The sequence below is a fragment of the Triticum urartu genome, chromosome 6 (genome assembly GCF_003073215.2).
Source record: "Triticum urartu cultivar G1812 chromosome 6, Tu2.1, whole genome shotgun sequence".
Classification (NCBI taxonomy): Eukaryota; Viridiplantae; Streptophyta; class Magnoliopsida; order Poales; family Poaceae; genus Triticum; species Triticum urartu.
This window is the reverse complement of record NC_053027.1, coordinates 49,229,876-49,245,780: the sequence shown is the minus strand read 5'-3', so window position 1 is coordinate 49,245,780 and position 15,905 is coordinate 49,229,876. Positions and strand designations below refer to the sequence as shown.

General features: G+C 42.2%; 1 long non-coding RNA gene across 1 annotated transcript; it reads left to right on the top strand.

The window, feature by feature from the left end:
* The first annotated feature begins 1,609 nt into the window (after window positions 1-1,609).
* Window positions 1,610-2,072, top strand: LOC125516251. Its single transcript, XR_007287322.1, has 2 exons — window positions 1,610-1,744; window positions 1,832-2,072. It is a non-coding gene; the product is annotated as an uncharacterized LOC125516251 (long non-coding RNA).
* Window positions 2,073-15,905: the final 13,833 nt, after the last annotated feature.

The window sequence follows — 15,905 nt, the reverse complement described above, 5'->3', positions numbered from 1 at the left end:
CTTGGAAGATAGTGTACAAAAATCTTATGGGTTTACGACTATCTCAGTTCATAGTGGTGTGAGCTTTGTAGGAGTGGGATATCATATACAGTATGATAGATATGGAAGACAACAAGCAAAAATTCAATTATGAGGTGATGGTTGCGCTGATCAGTACAACGTTGTCCCGAATTTTCTTTCGATTCTGTTTCTTCTTGGTTTGCATATGATCGGTTGTTTCAATCTTTTTGTTCTGCTTGCAGTCCACCAACAGGATTGTTGATGCCCGCAGGAGGGGGACATCGCAGTAGATCGGCTGAAGTGGGAGGCTGAGAGAAATGGGAAACAACGGATTCTATCACATAGTAGATGCCTAAGATGTCACTGATGCGCTATTGAGGTACATTCTGATAACTACAGTTCTATTGGACAACACTAGCCTCTATAGTAACATATATGGTCTGAGATTTTTCTAGGATCATTCCTCCCAGGTGATTACAAACCTGGTCATAATGTAGCATAAGCTAAATCAAATCCATATTTTCTTCGTTCCATGCAAGGCCACCAGTTAGTTATAAGTACTTCCAAATAGTGATCACTCAATCTTCTGTAGCATGTATATACTGATGGTAGTTTCTTCCACTGAATATGCGAACCTAGAGAAGACTCACTATGAAGGTCTCTTGACAAGTAAAGTTTTACTTGCTATTAAAACGGCCGAAGCAGAGTATGCAGATCTTCAGTAGCTTCGACAGATTTTTGTTGAACTATGATTGTTTTTGTATGATTCTTCTCTAAGAGAAAATTGTGTTTTGTTGTAGTTACAGTCAGTGGGGGCCTGGAAATTCACATCACCAAAAGATTTGTAGAATTTAATAAGAGAACAGTTTCTTAATAAGTAAATAAGACACAAATACAGTGTGTAACATTCTGATGAATGAACCTGCTGCAAGAGGCAATAAAAGTGACGATGCTTGATTTTGTTAATTGTCAGGATGAAATATAAAGTAGTAAGATAAGTGTGAGCGTTCACCTAATTTGTTTTGTACCTATTAAATGGCCAGTTGGCGACGTACTGTCAACTTGGTACATTCAACGTGCGTGTTCAGGTTTTAGGATGAAATTTAATCCAAGATCATTACTTCATGTTTTCCTACGTATTATGTTGGCATCTTTGACTTTGATATGTTCATTGCTCTCTATTGAGCCTGCTTTTGACCCAAGTACATTGCCGTGCAGTTGTGTGAAAAAGCATTGGGCTTGTGGTGAAAGAAGTTCCAGAGAAATATTGGCCTTTTGAAGCAACAAATGACATGGCTGTACATACAAGTTTCTTTCTTGGATGTCTATCATCTGTTTTTCTGCTAGCTTCAATTTCTCTTTCTGGTCAGTTAAAGCGGTTAGTCTTGATAGGTCCACCACTTATATAGTTTTGAAGGTTCAATGAGCATATGGTAAAGAAAGGTATCAATGGATTCACCAACGTACTCCCTCCGTTCGGAAATACTTATCTTAGAAATGAATGTATCTATAACTAAAACAAGTCTAGATACAACCATTTCTAGGACAAGTATTTCCGAACGGAGGGAGTAGATTACAAGAGTAAAGGTTTATCTAATGAGGCCTTGTCGCGGCGCTGCAAGTGTTGCCCCCTCCTCCCCAAGGGCAAGGTGAAGGAAGGTGCATGTGTGGTTCTTCTACAGCTCGCAGCGAGGATTGCTGTGTCCAACCTGCACAAGAATGCCAAGAAGTCCTTCTCGGAGACGTAAGCCACAGCGCATTTTCTGCCATGATTTCCTTCGGTTGGATTTCGTGGATTTAGGTGTTGAAAAATTATGGGCTATGGATGCAGGATTAAGGACATGTACCTGCACTACAACGATAGATCTGGGCTGCTTCTTTGTGGCTTCCAAACTTGAAATGTTAGTTTGGAAGTTAGTTTAGTTTTTTTGTTGTGGATTCACAGCTTCTCACATGTACCGTCCTCTTAGACCTTTAGATTTCCAAAGAAACTAAATGAAGATATGGTGGTATGGTCTCAATAGTACAACTTAAAGCCTTCCATGCTTTATATTTTCTCTGAAATTTGCTCTTGAAGAATCATGTATCTATGTTGGATCCGGTGAGAAGAGGCGGCTTTCAAGTAGAGGATGCAGGAGTGTTGGCCACATTTGATTTTCGACTTGGGTGTCTAAATATTCTTATAATACTTGGTTTCCTCTCGGCCTTTGCGCCATTGGCGCAACGAGTCATCTAGTTGGTTTAAAGGAAGAATATGATGATAAAGAGAGAGAGAGAGTACAAGATGGACCACGTTGGTTATTGGAACTGGTGCTTCATATATTTACTCTGACGTGGATACTGGGGCAGCAACATGGTGCTACCCCCATTGTACATGCCCTTAGCCGTCTCCTTCATGACGTGGCCCCGGCCGTTCCTCTAAGCCCGGGGAGGGCCAATGCATAGCCCCAGGGTGATGCCTCATATGTCATGATCGGATAATAGAAAAAGTAGATTTGGATGGGGAAGCGAAATCCTTTTTAGGAAACGAGTGCTTGAAAGAAAAAGTGTTATCCGATGCATAAAGTTGAAAAGGTTGAAGTAAAGAGTATGGATGCATGTGTAATGAAAGTCACTTTTTATTTTTTGATGAGGCACACTAATAGTAGCTTGCATGGGAGAGAACCAATCAACATAGATGCTTCAAATTACTTTTTGGCATGAGGCATCTGTATCCATATGCCACCATTGTACATGTCCTAAACCCGGGGAGGGCCGGTTCTTTGTCACACCCTAGCTAGTTCATGCATTAAAGTGCTTGCATCATGTTTAAATTATCAAAAACTTGGAAATGGGGATGACAGAATCCCCGACACCCCCTCTGAAACCAACTAGGGTTTACTAAAAATATTTTCAATGAACCTGAAATGTCCTTTTAAAATGTTCATCATCTTTGCCTTGGTCCTAAACCTCTGACAAAAATGGTGTACAATTTTATAGGTCATCCTAAGGTCACTGGATTAAATCTTTAGTTATTTGAATTTGGGCATTTAAATACTAATAAATATTTTAAATGCTCAAATAATCCTAAACTAAAATGTTTCATGTTGGATTTATTCCAAACAGGGGCCATGAGAAGTTTGGTGATTTTTGAAAGTACCTAGCTATTTTTAGAAATGCCACAAACTTGCATAAATAAAACAAAACAGAATTAAATAAAAAAGAGAGAACTTACCTGGCCGCAACCCACCTCCCGGCCCACCTGGCGGCCCAACACTGTGCTGGCCCATGCCAGCCAGCTACTTCTTCTTCGTCAGGCAGGCAGGAGGGACACCACGACGCCGCCGAGCTCGCCATGGCGCCAGCTGCTTGCCGCTTGCCCCTGATCGCGTTGGACGGCCTCCATGTCGCCCGCTCGACCGCCTGGACACCTCACTCTCCCCCTGCTCCTCTCTCTCACCCTCTCCTCACCATGGCTGACGCTGTCGCGCCCGCGCCATCGTGAAACCCGCGTCCACCGTCGTCCCCGCACCGCGCTGCTGTGTCCACGAGCTCCGCCTTCGTCTGCTTAGTCGAGCTAGCCGAGCCCCGAGCGCTCACACGCTCCAGTCCGTCTTCTTCGACCTCGTCTTCACCGAACGCCGCCGGAGATCCCATTCGCCGTCACCGCCGCACCAGTTCGTCCCCGACCTCACCGTCTGCCTCATTGTGACCGCCATAAGCCAAGCTACCTCCTCCTCTCCGTTTGCCTTCTCCAGCACCACAACGAACGCACCAAGCTCGACCACACCCGCCGTCGTGGCCACAGCCACGATGGCTCGAAACCGAGCACGTTATCGTCTTCACTGCACTCGCAGGAGCCCGTAGCACCACTTGATACGTCTCCAACATATCTACTTTTACAAACACTTTTGCCCTTGTTTTGGACACTAACTTGCATGATTTGAATGGAACTAACCCGGACTGACGTTGTTTTCAGCAGAATTATCATGATGTTATTTATGTGCAGGAGCAAACGTTCTCGGAATGACCTGAAACTTCACGGAGCCACTTTGTCGGAGTAATCGACCACGGGTACCCCGAGGACGGCAAGACGATATTTCAAGACATCGGGGCTAGCAAAGCCCCTCAGTCCGACTGCGCCAGCCAGCCGGCTGCCGACTGCGCCAACCAGCCGGCTGCCGACTGCAGCCCGAAGCGACATCGATAAGACGTCGACGAGACGATCGTAGCGGAGCACTATTCACGTGTCATCTCAGCCATCATGTATAGTGTCACTTGTCCCCTGGCACTATTTATGAAGTGACCCAGGGGACAAGGATGACACCCACCATGCCTAGCCCATGCCACTACCTAGCTTACATCCTAAGCTACCCTCTCCTATATAAAGAGGCTCACATCCATCCATCCATAGAGGATGGACTCCCACGGCCACATTCATATGGCCACAAGGCCACTCATGGCCATACACGGCCACTAGAGCCGGCCATACGCTTGCATAAACTAGATCAGATGCACTTGGCACTGATCCCAGATACAACTCCAGGAGCACTTTGTATTGCCCGATGTACACCCCAGATAGATACACTCAGACATGCAGCAATAGGAGTATTATCTCTCCGGAGAGCTCCGAAGCTGGGTAAACCACCGTGTGCTACTCGCATACCCGCTCCCGGTCCTATCAGCAGCAGTCTTACCCACACACTAAGCCCTTGTGTCATCTGTCGACTCGCAAGCCCCCCGTGAGAATACCACGACACACTTTTTAGAAAATAAGAAAAATACCCGCAAAAGATGAAGGCCAGGGGCCCACCACCTGCCCATGAGGATGGGGGCGCGCCTGCCCCCTAGGGCGCGCCCCCTACCTCATGGGCCCCCTGTTGCCTCTCCGACTCCAACTCCATATATTGAGTTTCGGGGAGAAAAAAATCAGAGAGAAGAAATCATCGCGTTTTACGATACGGAGCCGCCGCCAAGCCCTAAAACCTCTCGGGAGAGCTGATCCGGAGTCCGTTCGGGGCTCCGGAGAGGGGAATCCGCATCATCGTCATCATCAACCATCCTCCGTCACCAATTTCAAGGTTCACACCGCCGTGCGTGAGTAATTCCATCGTAGGCTTGCTGGACGGTGATGGGTTGGATGGGATCTATCATGTAATCGAGTTAGTTTTGTTAGGGTTTGATCCCTAGTGTCCACTATGTTCTGAGATTGATGTTGCTATGACTTTGCTATGCTTAATGCTTGTCACTAGGGCCCGAGTGCCATGATTTCAGATCTGAACCTATTATGTTTTCATCAATATATGAGTGTTCTTGATCCTATCTTGCAAGTCTATAGTCACCTATTATGTGTTATGATCCGTTAACCCCGAAGTGGCAATAATCGGGATACTTACCGGTGATGACCGTAGTTTGAGGAGTTCATGTATTCACTATGTGTTAATGCTTTGCTCTGGTTCTCTATTAAAAGGAGACCTTAATATCCCTTAGTTTCCGTAAGGACCCCGCTGCCATGGGAGGGTAGGACAAAAGATGTAATGCAAGTTCTTTTCCATAAGCACGTATGACTATATTCGGAATACATGCCTACATTATATCAATGAACTGGAGCTAGTTCTGTGTCACCCTAGGTTATGACTGTTACATGATGAACTGCATCCGGCATAATTCTCCATCACCGATCCATTGCCTACGAGCTTTCCATATATTGTTCTTCACTTATTTACTTTCCCGTTGCTATTGCTATCATCCCTACAAAATACCAAAAACATTGCTTTTACTACCGTTACCTTTTGCTACCGTTATCACTACTATCATATTACTTTGCTACTAAACACTTTGCTGCAGATATTAAGTTTCCAGGTGTGGTTGAATTGACAACTCAGCTGCTAATACTTGAGAATATTCTTTGGCTCCCCTTGTGTCGAATCAATAAATTTGGGTTGAATACTCTACCCTCGAAAACTGTTGCGATCCCCTATACATGTGGGTTATCAAGACTATTTTCTGGCGCCGTTACCGGGGAGCATAGCTCTATTCTTTGAGTCACTTGGGATATATATCCGCTTATCATTATGAAGAACTTGAGAGATCCAAAAACCAAGATCTATCCCTCAACTAAGATGGGAGGTAAGGAACTGCCATCTAGCTTTGCACTTGATTCACCTTCTGTTATGAGTAAGTTTGCGACACCTACACCTGCTTCTGCTATTCGTTCTGATATGTCGCATGTTATTGATGATGCCACTTCTGCTATGCATGATACTTATGATGAAACTACCTCTATGCCTGATACTACTATGCCACTTAGTAATTTTCTTGATGAACAACTTGCTAGGGTTAGAGAAATTGAAAATATTGAATTCGATGATACTGATGAAAGTGATGATGAAGAACCACTTGCCATTCCTAAGGGTTATTTATTTGATCAAGATGCTTCTTTAGCTATTTTAGCTTGCAGAAATAGAACTGAACTTAAAAAATTATTAGCTAAATGGAGTAAGCAATCTCTAAATGCTAGAATGAAACCTGACCCTGCTTTTGCTACTTCATCTATCTTTGTTACTGATAAGGATTATGAATTCTCTGTTGATCCTGATATAATTACTTTGGTTGAATCTGATCCTTTTCATGGTTATGAATCTGAAACTGTTGTGGCACATCTTACTAAACTGAATGATATAGCTACCTTGTTCACTAAAGATGAGAGAACTTGCTACTTTTACATCCTTAAAATATTTCCGTTCTCATTAAAGGGTGATGCTAAGATATGGTTTAATTCTCTTGATCCTGGTTGTGTGCGTAGTCCCTAGGATATGATTTATTACTTCTCTGCTAAATATTTCCTTGCTCATAAGAAACAAGCTGCTTTAAGGGATATATATAATTTTGTGCAAATTGAAGAAGAGAGTCTCCCACAAGCTTGGGGGAGGCTTCTCCAATTACTTAATGCTTTGCCTGATCATCCTCTTAAGAAAAATGAAATACTTGGTATCTTTTATAATGGACTAGCCGATGCCTCCAGAGATTACCTCGATAGTTGTGCTAGTTCTGTTTTCAGGGAAAGAACACCGGATGAAGCTGAAATTTTATTGAATAATATGTTGACAAATGAAAATAATTGGACACCTCCGGAGCCAATTCCTGAGCCTATTCCTAAACCAACTCCGAAGAAGAGGGGTATTCTATTTCTCAGTCCTGAAGATATGCAAGAGGCAAAGAAATCTATGAAAGAAAAAGGTATTAAAGCTGAAGATGTTAAGAATTTACCTCCTATTGAAGAAATACATGGTCTTAATTTACCGTCTGTTGAAGAAACATATAATCCAAATCCTTTACCTATTGAAGAAACTCATGGTCTTGATAACCCAACACAGGTAGTAAAGGTAAATTCTCTCTATAGATATGATAAAGCTGTAATCCCATTTACTAAAATTGCTAGCCCATGCTTAGATGAGTTTGATAAATTTATGGCTAAGCAAGAAGATTTTAATGCTTATTTTGGTAGACAACTGAAATATAATTCAAATATGCTTGGACACTTGGGTGATTATATGGATAATGTCAAAGGTGAACTTAAACTTATTAGTAAACATGCTTCTATGGTTACCACTCAAGTAGAACAAGTACTTAAAGCTCAAAATGATTTGCTCAATGAATTGAATAGTAAAGATAATGATTATGCTATTAGAGTGGCTACTAGAACTAGTAGAATGACTCAGGAACCTTTGTATCCTAAAGGCCACCCTAAGAGAATTGAGCAAGATTCTTAGAGAAATAATTTAGATGCACCTAGTTCTTCTAAAAAGAAGAAAAAGAAAAATGATAAGACTTTGCATGCTTCTAGTGATCCTATTGTTGAAACACCTGAGAATCCAAATGATATTTCTATTTCTGATGCTGAAACACAACCTGGTAATGAAACTGAAACTAATGATAATGTTAATGATAATGTTCATAATGATGCTCAACCTAGTAATGATAATGACATAGAAATTGAACCTGCTGTTGATCTTGATAACCCACAATCAAAGAATCAACGTTATGATAAGAAAGATTTTGTTGCTAGGAAACATGGTAAAGAAAGAGAACCGTGGGTTCATAAAACCATGCCTTTTCCTCCCAAACCATCCAACAAAAAGGATGATGAGGATTTTGAGCGCTTTGCTGAAATGATTAGACCTATCTTTTTGCGTATGCGATTAACTGATATGCTCAAAACCAATCCTTATGCTAAGTATATGAAAGATATTATTACAAATAAAAGAAAGATACCGGAAGCTGAAATTTCCACCATGCTTGCTAATTATACTTTTAAGGGAGGAATACCAAAGAAACTTGGAGATCCAGGAGTACCCACTATACCATGCTCTATTAAAAGAAATTATGTTAAAACTGCTTTATGCGATCTTGGAGCCGGTGTTAGTGTTATGTCTCTCTCTTTATATCGTAGACTTGATTTGAATAAGTTGACACCTACTGAAATATCTTTGCAAATGGCTGATAAATCAACTGATATACCTGTCGGTATTTGTGAGGATGTGCCTATTGTAGTTGCAAATGTTACTATCTTAACGAACTTTGTTATTCTTGATATTCCCGAGGACGATAGTATGTCTATTATTCTTGGAAGACCCTTTTTGAATACTGTAGGGGCTGTTATTGATTGCACTAAAGGCAATGTCACTTTTCATGTTAATGGTAATGAGCATACAGTACACTTTCCGAGGAAACAACCTCAAGTTCATAGTATCAACTCTATTGGAAAAATTCCATCGATTATATTTCGAGGTTTTGAATTTCCTCTTCCTACTGCCAAGAAGAAATATGATATTCTTATTATTGGGGATGGGCATATCCCCGTTGAGGTAACATAGTGTTATTCGAAATTTCTCTGGTTCGATGTTATTCGAATGAGTTCGTTAACAAGACTTGATCAACCTTGTTAGTGGATTCCTTTTGATGATCATGAGATGGATGAAACTAGAAGGCAAAACCTTCTGTACCCAACTTTTACTTCCTGTTATTTATATTAAATATAATAAAAATAAATATTTTTCTGTCTGTTATCTGATTATCCGTGCAATATAAAAATACCTCGAAAATAAAAGTTCTCCAAATGCCCTGAAATTTAAATATGATTTTTTCCAGAATATTTGAGAATATTTGGCACAAAGAACACAACAGGGGGGCCAACCACCTGCCCACGAGGGTGGAGGGCGCGCCCTACCCCCCTGGGTGCACCCCCTGCCTCGTGGGCCCATGGTGGCCCTCCTCCACTTATCCTTTCACCCATACACTTCTTCTTCCTCCCACAAACACGAATAACCAGCTCAAACCCGAGTCCAAGCTCGTTTTGCTGCCATTTTCGATCTCCTTGCTCAAAGCACCTCTCACAAAACTGCTTGGGGAGATTGTTCCTTGGTATGTGACTCCTTCATTGGTCCAATTAGTTTTTGTTCTAGTGCTTTATTCATTGCAAATTTTTGCTGCTTAGGTGACCCTGTTCTTGAGCTTGCATGTCAAATTTATATGGTCAAAAGTAGTTTTGATGCATGATATAGGCCCTAGGCACTTGTAGGAGTAGTTGCTATCAATATTATTGAGTTTGGTTTACTTTTATTTTGAAGTTACTAAAAATTTTCAGAATTTTTCAGAAAAAGAAATATGCTTAGGAAAATGTTCCAAGGTGGTTCTTCAAGGAAGCAAGGACCCAGGCTTGCAATGCGTGATGCTGATGACGAGCCACCAAGAGACGCTCCAGTGTGTCCTTATGAATGACCTTCTGAGAACTTTATGGATCGAGCGGGAATTAAGGAAGAATTCAATGCATATTTGCGTAACGATGATCTCGTGAGCTTCGAAGAAGAGAAGTGCAGCCAGTACCACAACCTCGCCAGTACCTTTGTGAGGAGGTTTGAATTTTCAACTTCACATAATTCTCCAACTGTCCTGTTTGATCTTTATGATAAATCTTACACTATGGACTTAGAGGATTTTACCACTGCATGCAAACTTCCACAATAGGGTAGTATAAGGGATCCTCGCAAATCTGAATTTAGAGATTTTCTTGCTAGCATAACTGTGGGAGAATCTAGAGATATTACTCAAGCTACCATAGGGAGCATTCACTTTCCTGCTATACATTATTTTGCTCTCTTCATAGGTAGATGCATAAATGGTAAAGATGAAGCATGTCACATGTGTGTCCCTGACCTCAGTATTCTTAGGAGTGCTGTGTTAGGAGACAAATCATATAATTTGGGAGCCATTGTTGCACATAGGTTGCATCTTAATAGACTTAATGGAGATTTCTTTGGTGGAATTTATGCAACCGGCATAACTAATTTTCTTGGTATAGCCATACGCGAAGATGATATTGAATTACCTCCTGCTTATCTAGATTTTAATGCTATGGTTCACACCAGTTTGTCGAGAGGAACGAATCACCTCTCCAGTATCGACTAATCTTTGACAGACGTCGTGCTGTCCATATTACTCTCCCTGCTCCTGCCTTCTTTGATTATCAGGCAAGTGGAAGATATACTATTACCAGAAAGGAGGCAGATGAGTATGAGAGAAGAGAGGAGGCCGCTCGTCGCCACACTGCAGCTCAGCAGGCGATAGCCGCCGCATCGCAGTACGACCCCATCTACTATTATGGATATCTGCCAGGCCAGCCGTGGCCATAGACCAACTTAGGCCAAAAGCCTAAGCTTGAGGGAGTACGTATTTCCCACCGACATTACATTTATGTTCACACACTCATTGCTAGATGTCGGTGTTCATACTTTTTCATTGTATCATCCATGTTAATTTATTTCCCTTTTTATGCTTTCTTCTTGTGTGTTTAATAAACCTTAAGAAAAACCAAAAAAATTAGTTGTAGCTTTTAATCAGTTTAATTTCCATGCTTGTAGTAGTAATTAAAAAGAAAACCCAAAAAGATTTCCTGGTCTTCTTTTGCTTGTTGGGAGCTTTACCATGTAAATAGTTTTATTTCTTTTCTTTTCTTTGGGGGTCGATAGGAGAAGACCATAATTAAATTGTTGAAGTGGCTCTTATATGCATTATTGTTTATCTGACAAAAGAGCACATATTGCCTTGTCTTCTCATGTTTATTGAATGCCTGCAGATTCCAGCTTAGTCCAATGCACGTGCACTATTATTATTATTCACATCATTCGGTCATGCAAGTGAAAGGAAATTATGATGATATATGATGGACTGGCTGAGATGAGAAAGCTGATATGAACTCGACCTCTTTTGTTTTTGTAAATATGATTAGTTCATCGTTCCTGATTCAGCTTATTATGAATAAACATGTTTGCAATGACAACTAGAGATCATAGTTTCTTGTGCCATGCTTGATTAGCTATGAGTTATAATGGTTTACCTTGCGTGCCAACATGCTATTGAGATAGTTATGATGTGGTATGATAGGGTGGTATCCTCCTCTGAATGATTTAAGTGACTTGACTTGGCACATGTTCACGCATGTAGTTGAAACAAAATCAACATAGCCTTCACGATATTTATGTTCATGGTGGATTATATCCTACTCATGCTTGCATTCGGTGTTGATTAATTTTAATGCATGTTCATGACTGTTGTCGCTCTCTAGCTGGTCGCTTCCCAGTCTTTTGCTAGCCTTCACCTGTACTAAGCGGGAATACTGCTTGTGCATCCAATCCCTTAAACCCCAAAGTTATTCCACATGAGTCCACTATACCTACCTATATACGGTATCTACCTGTCGTTCCAAGTAAATTTGTATGTGCCAAACTCTAAACCTTCAAATAAATATCCAGTTTTGTATGCTCGAATAGCTCATGTATCAACTAGGGTTGTCCGTATCTTCCATGTTAGGTGGGTTATTCTCAAGAGGAGTGGACTCCGCTCCTCACTCACGAGATAAATGGCTGGTCACCGGGATGCCCAGTCCCATGCTTTATGCAAATTAAATCAAAATAATTGCAAACAAAACTCCCCTTGAGACTCTTGTTAGTTGGAGGCACTCGTTGTTTTGAGCAAGCCATGGATTGATGCTTATTGGTGGAAGGGGGAGTATAAACTTTACCATTCTGTTTGGGAACCGCCTATAATGTGTGTAGCATGGAAGATATCGCCATCTCTTGGTTGTTATGTTGACAATGAAAGTATACCGCTCAAAATATTATCCACCTCTGTTTCAAAACCGAGCTCTGGCACCTCTACAAATCCCTGCTTCCCTCTGCGAAGGGCTTATCTATTTACTTTTATGCTGAGTCATCATCCTCTTATTAAAAAGCACCAGTTAGAGAGCACCGCTGTCATTTGCATTCATTAATGTTAATTTACATTGAGTATGACTTGACTGGATCTCCTTTACCATGAATTACAATGTCTAGTCAGTCCTTGGTCTTTAAAGGTGCTCTGCATTTATGTGTTGCGGTCTCAGAAAGGGCTAGCGAGATACCACCTTGTTATATCATATTATGATTGTTTTGAGAAAGTGTTGTCATCCGAGATTTATTATTATGGCTCGCTAGTTGATTATACTATTGATATGAGTAAACTTGAGACCTATGCGTTATTATGAATGTGGTTAGTTATAATCTTTGCTGAAAACTTCAATGCTGGCTTTACATATTTACAACAACAAGAGCAAACAGAGTTTGTAAAAGTTTTTCTTTTTCACTTTCCATTTGTCAACTGAATTGCTTGAGGACAAGCAAAGGTTTAAGCTTGGGGTAGTTGATACGTCTCCAATGTATCTACTTTTCCAAACACTTTTGCCCTTGTTTTGGACTCTAACTTGCATGATTTGAATGGAACTAACCCGGACTGACGCTGTTTTCAGCAGAATTACCATGGTGTTATTTATGTGCAGGAGCAAACATTCTCGGAATGACCTGAAACTTCACGGACCCACTTTTCAGAAAATAAAAAAAACCCTGCAAAAGATGAAGGCCAGGGGGCCACCACCTGCCCACGAGGGTGGGGGGCGCGCCCCCTACCTCGTGGGCCCCCTGTTGCCTCTCCGACTCCAACTCCAACTCCATATATTGAGTTTCGGGGAGAAAAAACCAGGGAGAAGAAATCATCGCGTTTTACAATACGGAGCCGCTGCCAAGCCCTAAAACCTCTCGGGAGGGCTGATCCGGAGTCTGTTCGGGGCTCCGGAGAGGGGAATTCGTCGCCATCGTCATCATCAACCATCCTCCATCACCAATTTCATGATGCTCACTGCCGTGCGTGAGTAATTCCATCGTAGGCTTTCTGGACGGTGATGGGTTGGATGGGATCTATCATATAATCGAGTTAGTTTTGTTAGGGTTTGATCCCTAGTGTCCACTATGTTCTGAGATTGATGTTGCTATGACTTTGCTATGCTTAATGCTTGTCACTAGGGCCCGAGTGCCATGATTTCAGATCTAAACCTATTATGTTTTCATCAATATATGAGTGTTCTTGATCCTATCTTGCAAGTCTATAGTCACCTATTATGTGTTATGATCCGTTAACCCCGAAGTGGCAATAATCGGGATACTTACCGGTGATGACCGTAGTTTGAGGAGTTCATGTATTCACTATGTGTTAATGCTTTGCTCCGGTTCTCTATTAAAAGGAGACCTTAATATCCCTTAGTTTCCGTAAGGACCCCGCTGCCATGGGAGGGTAGGACAAAAGATGTAATGCAAGTTCTTTTCCATAAGCACGTATGACTATATTTGGAATACATGCCTACATTATATCAATGAACTGGAGCTAGTTCTGTGTCACCCTAGGTTATGACTGTTACATGATGAACTGCATCCGGCATAATTCTCCATCACCGATCCATTGCCTACGAGCTTTCCATATATTGTTCTTCGCTTATTTACTTTCCCGTTGCTATTGCTATCATCACTACAAAATACCAAAAACATTGCTTTTACTACCGTTACCTTTTGCTACCGCTATCACTACTATCATATTACTTTGCTACTAAACACTTTGATGCAGATATTAAGTTTCCAGGTGTGGTTGAATTGACAACTCAGTTGCTAATACTTGAGAACATTCTTTGGCTCCCCTTGTGTCGAATCAATAAATTTGGGTTGAATACTCTACCCTCGAAAACTGTTGCGATCCCCTATACTTGTGGGTTATCACCACTCCACGCACCTCGCCGTGCCTCCTAGCGAAGAGTTCGAGCTCGCCCGAGCTCCGGCCGTCGCCACACTCGTCGCCGGTGACGTTTCCGGCCACCCCAGCTCCATCCACTGCCACCATTCGACGTGGCTCACTCCCCACATCACGTAGATGTGCTCCGCCGTCGTTTTGGTCGCCGGAGCACAAATCCCGCACTGCCCCGCGGCATTTGGCCTCGCCGGTGGCTAAACGCCGGCGAGTTTGACCCCGCTGACCACGTTTGACTCTGGATGGGCCTAGTTTGACCCCCTGGGTCTATGACAAGTGGGACCCGCCTGCTAATTAAGTTAGGATTAGGAATAACTAAAAATTAGTTAAACTAATGACACTGACACGCGGGACCCACTGGTCAGGTTTAACCTGGACCGTCCCCGTTGACTGCTGACGTCACCCTGACGCAATGCTGACGTAGTAATCATTTACTGGATTTATTCTTATACATGAAATTCCAGAAAATGTTCTAAACTTCAAAAATTCATAGAAATTAATCTGTAACTCCAAATGCAAAGATTTATATATGAAAAATGATCAAAAAAATCCAATCTTTCCATCTGTAATATTTTCATGCATGTCAGAACACTTTAACCTTGCTGTTTAAGTGAAACAAGCTAATGCACTAATATGACTTCATATCATGAGCTTTTATTTGAATCTTTGATTCAAATGGACTCGAACCAACCTGTTCTAGAATGCATTAGCCAAAAAACACAACCATATTGCCATGTCATAGCATGCATCATATTGTTGCATATTGCCATGTGATGATTGTGTTCCGTTGTGTCTTTCGTGGTAGGTTCTGCCTCCGAGGATACCTACGAATATCCGATTGAAGGGCAGTACCATACTACCACTCCATCAGGCAAGCAGCCCCATTGATCATATAGATGCAATCCCATGTTCTCGCTCCTGCTCTCATTTACTGCATTAAGACAACAACGTTTCAAACTGCTGTGTGCTGCGGTAGTTGACCCCTTTCCTCTGCATGACCTGTCATTGCCACAGTATCTAGATGAAACCCACTAGCATGTGTAGGAGTTGATTGAGCCATGTCTGTGTTTCCTACCTTGCTATGCCTGCTATGCTTAGAGTTGTGTCAGGTCTGGTTCATCTGGGTGATGGGCTAGAGTGAAATGAATATGTCGGTAATGTGAGTGATGTGTTGAACATGATTTGGTAAAGGTATCGATGAGAGGCCATGTAGGAGTACATGGTGGGTTGTTTCATTGGAACCGTCCTTAAGCACCGAGATCTGTATGTGTGATTTAAGAACCAATTACTACCATGCATTGGGATCCTTAATTGACCCTCTCGGCTTCTTAACCACCCTAGTCCTCTGTCCAGGAGTTGCAACTAGTTTCTGGTGTTTGTAGGATATGTGTTGGCGGCTGTGCGTAGCGCTGACCCTAGGGGTGGGCTATGATGTGGTAGATACACCATGGCACGGTGTACCGAGTCGCCCGTTTGGTGTCTCGGGAACCCTGTACACATCGTTCGGGGTCGTATGTGGAAACCTCGGCCGGACTCCCTGTGGATGGAACCTGGATAGGCGGTAAACCTAGACTAGAGACTTGAGTGTTTAGGTAGGCCGGGGCCAACACCCTCTTTGGGCTTTCGCTTGAAGGTTGCCGAGTACATGTCGTGTAAACGACGATAAGTGGTGAGAGCGTGTATGAAGAAGTACACCCCTGCAGGGTTGACATCATCTATTCGAATAGCCGCGTCCGCGGTAAAGGACTACTTGGTTGCCTATA